This window comes from Stigmatopora nigra, chromosome 5 (assembly GCF_051989575.1).
Source record: "Stigmatopora nigra isolate UIUO_SnigA chromosome 5, RoL_Snig_1.1, whole genome shotgun sequence".
NCBI lineage: Eukaryota > Metazoa > Chordata > Actinopteri > Syngnathiformes > Syngnathidae > Stigmatopora > Stigmatopora nigra.
In genome coordinates this window covers 16,243,284-16,250,982 of record NC_135512.1, presented here as the reverse complement: position 1 = coordinate 16,250,982, position 7,699 = coordinate 16,243,284, and the positions used below count along the sequence as shown (strand labels likewise).

General features: G+C 43.2%; 1 protein-coding gene across 3 annotated transcripts in view; it reads left to right on the top strand.

The window, feature by feature from the left end:
- Positions 1-7,699, top strand: part of naprt (nicotinate phosphoribosyltransferase) — a 28,731-nt gene that overhangs the window by 945 nt on the left and 20,087 nt on the right. The window lies entirely within an intron of this gene.

Genomic DNA, 7,699 nt, shown 5'->3' with positions numbered 1-7,699 from the left:
GTCCGCGTTACTCTGGGAATCAATTTGTGTGGTATACGCGATTTCCTAACTCAACGAACCTCTCATTTTAAAGGCCTCTTGTTAACAGTGGCCATTTGTGCGATTTAAAAAATGTACAACAGCTCATAATTGTGATTAAAATGGGGATCGGTACAACACTTCAAACGATGCATCATGCTAAAGAAAGTTGACTTTGACTAACTTAAAGTTATGAAAAGCAATGTGATGAAAAATGTTGTCAAGTAGGTAAGTTAAACAAGTACATTTCAAAATTATACCGCAAATTCATAGACAAAAGTATTGTAATCGGAAAAAAAAGGACAAATACGAAAAATTACCAAGCTTATGGTTTGCTCTTGAATTGGAAAATATAAATAAAACATTATTAAATGTGCTTAAGAGAAGTAATATATTCAAGGTCAAATATTGACTTTTTCATTTGCAGATCTTTTTTTGTTTCATTTTTTTTCACGTTCACATATTTTTTCACTTTCTGGACTTTTTCAGTTTTAAACTTTACGCTGTCTTTGGGGGCTTGACTGAGAAGAGTGTGGGTTTACGAAAGAGAGCCCAATCCAATTTCAATCCAATCCATTTTCAATATCACAGTAGGCTCAAACTATGTTTCCTTATGGAAACGTGAGCAATTCAAAAAAATTGACCACTCATTTTCTCCACTTTACTATTTTTTTTATATCAGTAAACAAAGTGATTCTAATGGGGTTGGAGGGGCATGGCACTGCTTATATTCTGGTCAAAATCAACGAATACAAATTGGAAAATGTGGTCAGATTTTTGACTATTGTGGAAATAATAGAAATATAGTACTGTTATCCTTCACTCAGTGGCTTCAACTTCCACAGTTTCACTACGTGGCTGTTTTTCTCAATATACAAAATATATTTGAAAAAGTTGATTAAAAATGCTGCTTTCTTCATGGAAAAGCCAGCCTTAATGAACAAGTTTTACCGTCTCCATGCTTTAAAAAAAACAAGAACCAAGTCTATGTTTTGACTTCATAACAGACAATGGTATTTTTTAGGTAGTTCTGTGACCTGACATTTTTCCATCCCACGCTTAGTCAGGCAAGTAGAGCAATCCCTCGAATATTGCGGATAATGTTGACCAGACATGGCCACAAGAAGACAAAATTAACTTAATACAACTAGTAACAAAGCATTGCTGCCTGTTTACTGGATGAGCAACCGGAAAGCCTGGATCACAAAAGCCTTAACAAACTGTTTCATTCCGAACGTGAAGCTGTACCTCATTGAAAGAGAGTTCCCCTTCAAGAACCCTATTTACCTGATTTTTTGGATTTATATCAAGCGGAGAGAAACTATTTTGTCTGTGAGTATAGTATTTAAAGTATTTACATTTTTTACATGCCATATTTTGCGGACTATAAGTCACACCTGAGTATTAGTTGCACCAGCCAAAAAAGCATAATAAGAAGAGAAAAAAAACATGAGTCGCAATAAAGTAGAAGTCGCATTTTTGGGCAAATGTATCTGATAAAATTCAACAACGAAAACATACAGGTCATCTTGTAAGGCAATTTAATGTTAGTAACGACGTAACATTAAGAATTATTCAGATAACTCTAGCATAGAGAACATGCTAACAAGTTTACCAAACTATCATTTTCACTCCAAATCACTAAATCCAGTGAAATCTTCATCCTCGGTATCACAACTCCCCCAACTCGGAGATAGACGTGATTAGCTTTTTTTCCTTTGTTTCAGTATGGGTAAGCTCCACTTTTCGCCAGTCCCTTCCAAGTTTCTCGCTAACTCCAAACTTTCTTTCTGCTGCCCGATTACTGTTTTCGACTGCATATTTCACTATTTGCAGCTAGTAATCTGCAGTATATGATTTTATTTTCCGTGCCATTTTTGGTCAGCCCTCTTCATTTGTTTTCATAAATTACCGGCAATGTTGAAATTATCAACACGTGTCTAGAGTGCCCTGTTGCAGTTTAGTGTGAAAATAACATGTGAATTGATATAATAATGTCTTAATAATAAGTCGCACCAGAGTATAAATCGCACCCCCAGCAAAACTGAAAAAAAACCTGCGACTTATAATCCGAAAAATACGGTATTTATTCATTATATTTAGATATTAATACATTTCTGTATTTGGATATGCTTATGGCTCTATTATTTAATAAATACACACTTTAATTATTGTACCTCTGTATGTACTTGTATTTTCTTTATGGCGCATAAACATGTTATTGTGGTAGTAATAATGTCGGTGATCCAACAATTTTTCGTTCATTGCGGCCATGTAGACCAGAAAAGGCATGCGCTGTCAGATGACCAGCCGACCGGCCGGGAAATAAAACTTCCACTTGACTCCTCCGCGCCCTCCAACCGTCAATTCTAGGGAGCTCTACTTTCGGACAACGGCAGCCCACTGCTCGGACTTAAATGGAGTCTCAACTTCCACAGCGGTGTCTCGCCAGCAAAAATGCTCCATTTTGGGTCAAAGCCGATGGCGTCGGGCCATAACGTCACCCGGAGCTTACACTTGAGCATATTGCACGTCTCGGACATTCCACCGTCAGCTCCGCTACCATGAGGCTCCCAGAATCCGCTGAGCAGTTTATTTTCGCTTTAGTCCTCTTTGTTTGCTTGTGAGTCCTTATCGGATCGACTGCTTTGTTTGCATCATGGCAAGTTGCCATGCCATGTTTCAAATTCCTTGTTTCCCCATATCTTCTGCGTCAAGTTTGGTTTTTGTTATTTATTTACAAGTCCTTGCTATTTTCTTGAATCACCTCCAACATCAGTCATTAAAGTTTTTGTTAGAGCACTCCGCACAGTCGCCCTTTGTTTGCTTCCCTGCATTTGGGTCCTACCAGGTTCCACGCTTGACGTCGCACTTAACGTAACAAAGTGAAACATGTAAATTGGGTTGCTTGAAGGGTTGTGGCATTTGTACTATATTGTGTTGACGAAATGGATTATAAGTTCAATACTGGATGCAAGTTAAGTGAATGTAAAAGTAAATGGTTATCAGTGAGTTTGAATTTGTAGTGAAAAACTAATTCGGCAGGTGAGCATTGTGAATTCAATTTAAAGAATTATCGTAATCCCCCAAATTTCACGACTTTGATTATTGCAAAATCGCTACTTTGCGTTTTTTCCCACCTATTAATTACTTTAAAAAAGTTAGCCCATGGAGGACCGATGAAAATTGCGGCGAAAAGGGCAGTGGAAAATGGCGGAAGTCAGGGTACCGCCTCCTTTTCTCTGCTTTAATGATTGGTTCTAACCATACCGCAGAAGAAGAAAGCAAAAGTATAAATGCCTCTGCGAACATGGGCACCGACCGGTCTTTCCTGTTCCGTGCTTTTGGCATCGCGTATGTAGAGTGAATCCCAGCTGTTTGGATTTTACAATTGCTACTACACCACAAAAAATGGCTCACAAGCGTCCAAGATTGCCCAAGGCTTCATCTGATGCGAATTTAAAGTGGAAGATAATGACGGTAGCTGAAAAAGTCAAGTTACATGCTGAGAATGGGGAAAAATTATGTCGATGTAGCGTGCCATTATGGCATCAATAAAACAAAAAAGAAGAGGCTAACATTTGAAAAACGGCCACACTTTCATTTACAAGTGAAAACCAAGCATATGGTAACCACAAGGAATAAATGCCCCCTCAGTCTGACCCTCGGAATGTAGGGTGAAAAACATTCTTTTAGATACCAACACCATCCGAAACGAGGCCAAGATCTTGGATGATAATCTAGCTCCCGATGAAGACCCTGAATGTGGGCCTCAGCCAAGCACCAGTGGCACGAGTGAGTCTCGATAATTTTCAGCAAGTAAGGGTTGGTTTGAAAAATTTAAGAAGAGACATTAATACCTGTGTACTGGATGAGCAACATCGCCTCGCCGTCATCCATCATGCGGCTGTTGAACTTGACACAACTTTCTAATCTGGCATAGTAATCATTTGTAGTCTCACCTTTTTTCTGCGTACATGTCCTTATTCTTTGGTAGTCGGGGTCTCTGAAACATTGCCACTGCTCTTCCTAGTATTTTTTCTATTTCTCCGGTTAGGGCTAGGGGGTCGTAGGCTAATACGTTTCCCCCTGCATCACGTCCTGTGAATCTCTCTCACTCTGCCCAATCTATGTTTCAGAGAGTTCTTTAAGGCTTTCTCCACTTGAGTACCATCTAGGTCAGGGGTGGCCAACCAGTCAGAGACCAAGAGCCACATTTTTTACTGTGTTACCGCAAAGAGCCACATTTTTTACTGTGTTACCGCAAAGAGCCACATCACACATAACTTTGCTCAGCCAGATTTATTGTAAATGTCACACACCAGCATAGTAATGACATAAATTGACTCCTACAGTACTAACAGCACAGGCCAGGCATTATCAACAATGAACATTGTGTGCACTGTCTCACACAGACAAACTCTCAGTTCAACCAAGTCCACAAACAAATATATAATAATTTACAATAGCGTTTTTCTTTTACTTTGCATGTTACTTAGTGGGACTTCTGTCATAAAATCAGAGCCTAGTTTTGCGCAACATTCGCTCCTTGTGAGCTGTCATTTATTATGAATGGCTTTTAACTAGCGCGCCCACCACGTGGGTGTACACCTCGCTCTCCTATTGGCTGCTCCCGGCTGAGCACTCTCGCCCTTGGTCTGCCTCGCAGGGGGTGTGGCTTTTTCAGCCGACGCTCGATCTTTGGGATACTTTTTGTGTGCGCGACGCCGTTCATTGTCGCTTCTGGTTCACGGGAGCTCTCCCACTCTGTTAAAAACGTTTACTCAAATGACCTTGCTCCGACTGGGAAACTTTGAGGTATTTTCATCCCAAGCACATGCGCATTGGACGAAAATACCGTATTGAACTCAAGCGAAGCGCACACGCAAACAAAAATAAAACACAAATACAAACTTTGATATGGACGTAAGAGCCGCATGAAACCGGGCAAAGAGCCGCGGGTTGGCCACCCCTGATCTAGGTGATCGGATGCCACTAACTCACGGAAGTTTCTGACCCATGGATTCGCATTTTCTTCCACATCTCCGAGTCCCTTGCATGCTGCCAGGCATTTGGCCTCGGTCCAGAGTCGGTAGACCAATAGGGTGGGTGATTGTTGCTCGTTCTTCTTTTCCTTCTTTTCTTATGTTGTTTATACGTTTCACACACTGTTCTTTCCATATTTTCAACACCAACAACTGTTTCTTAACTTCCTCACTTTTCTTTCCCTTTCTCTCCCTCTCCTTTAACAATTCCCTTTCTAAGCTTGTCAAACTTTCCATATGCTTCAAATTGGGACAGAAACCATTTTTCTTCGTCCATCTTGGCAGAAACAGGCAACTCCCCATATATTTGACATCCGGGAACTCTCCGATTTTCATTTTGCTGTCTGACAATAAACCTACCCCTTTTGTTGCTTCCTGACCCATATTAATCACTTACTGAGTAGTTTAAACAACTATTATTTTCTAAATTACCCGAAATTGATCTCTACTTTGTGATTCACCCAATATCTCTAAAAACACCAAGACCAAAAGTCCTTGACTTGGGAGAGTCCCTGACTCTTTTAACAGACCAAGACTCTAAGTCCCTGACTCATTCTTGTTTTACTTACGTTGGTCCCTTACCAAAAACTATAATGTTCTACGCACGTGGTCCCGGACCACAAACTATTATGTTCACCGTAAGTTGGTCCCAGACCGCAAACTGTTAATACTACCGCGGTGATAATACTTATTCAAATTATCACACTTCACGGAGTCAGAAATCAAAGGGTCAACTCACGATCTTACTCGTTCCGAACCTGCTCTAGTTCGGAGCATCCGTCACGAGATCACCGGAGCGGCGAGAGAACAGTCGTCGGGTTGATCCTTTCAATGGAGGATGCTGTCATTGTTGTTGTTAAATCACTCGAGGCGACTGAGGATAATCCTCAGAAGCGCTAGAGTCGCGTGTGGGAGGCTCCGTAGTTCTCCGAAAGAGAGTCCAAGCCAGCGGTGGTAACGGGCATTCTGAAGTGCGGGGTACTGGAGCCAGAGATGCTCGGCCGATTCTTCTTCTTCACCGCAGAGACGGCACCGATCATCTTCGCACTTCCCTGTCAAATGTTGCCATCTTCGGAGGGAGGGATGGTGGCCGGACCAGAATCATGAAGGTCTTTCTTGGATAGCTGGGACTCTTCCTCCGGATTGGGACGGGAGGATGTGAGGGAAATGACGCGGGGGTGGGTTGCCAGTCGATGGCTGCGTTCAGTGCAGTCTTTTCGGCTTGGTAAGAGCTGCTAAAGGACCCTGTTGGTGTGTGCCAGGAGTGGATCAGGGAGTCGCCTCGGAAGACCGCTACTCCAGCTCCTCCATTCTCGATACCGTTGTGGGTGGAGCCGTCGGTGTAGATGTATAAGTCCGTTTTATCTAATGCTGCGACAGTTTTGGTGGCTGCGGCTAACTGTTGAGTGGGGGATGAGGATTTCTGGATGGGTGTAAAATGACTAGGTGGAGGAGAGGCGGTGGCCACGGGTTAGGATTAGGGTTGTATACAGTCTCCACGCCTGCCGGGATGAGGTTGAGGTTGAGGTTGATGAGTGTAGGGATGTGATATGTTCATCAATAATTACCCTTCTTTGTAATTATCAATAACTGCAGGCAGACATCTTATTTAATTATTGGCATTTAATTAAATAGATTGCAGAACAATAGGAAGAATGATTTAACAAAGAAATGAATTACTACACATGTATGTATAATAGTAATACAGAATAAACCCAAAAGGATGGTAAGAGTTCGCCAGCCACCCCTCTTAAGGCGTTTACGACAGGGCGTTTCAAAGAACACTCCTGTCATCATTGAGGGGGGGGGGGGCACCAGTCGTTTGCCTTTTTCAGACTGGCATGTCGTAGGCGGTTGGATAGAGGTGGGAGCTGGGCCTCGTGGAGGACGGCATCAATGGGAGTCGTACGTAGTTGACGCGTAACGGCCCGTGCCGCGTCCGACTGTGCCCTCTCTAGCTTCTGGATGTTGGTTGAAGAGGCCCATGGTGCCCACGCAGAAGCTGCATATTCTGTGAGCGATCTGATGGTCGCGATGTAGATCGTCCGCATGTCCATAGGTCGCCATCCCCAAGACGTCCCCGTCAGTTGTCGCAACATGTTGGTGCGTTGCCTCATGACTTGACTCAAGTGCTGTATGTGTTCGTTGAATGTGAGACGGCGGTCATACCGGACCCCTAGGAAGGTAGGGGTTGGATTGAGCTTGAGTCTGGCACCCCCAACGGTGATGTTTGGGCACCATGAGGATTCGGCAGCGTTCATTGTAAAGAAGGCAACCTCCGACTTGGACGTATTGAGGGTGAGGTGATTATTCGCAGACCATTGGTGGGCTTTGGCGGGCTCGGATTCTAATCTCGTCGCCACTTCTTCTTTGTTACGGCCGATACAGACCAGCGCCAAGTCATCAGCGTAGCCGGAGACGAGGGTGGTAGACTCAAAGAAGTTAAGCAGGTCGTTGATGTAGATGGTAAAGAGAAGCGGTGACAACACCGATCCTAGGGGGAGGCCTTTCTTGAACGTGCGGCAGCGTCCTATAGTACCGTTGACCCTCACACGTGCCGTTCGGTTGGTGAACCAGGTTTTGATCCACTCAACATACCGGAGAAGAGCACCGATCGCCAGCATCTTCTGGAGTAG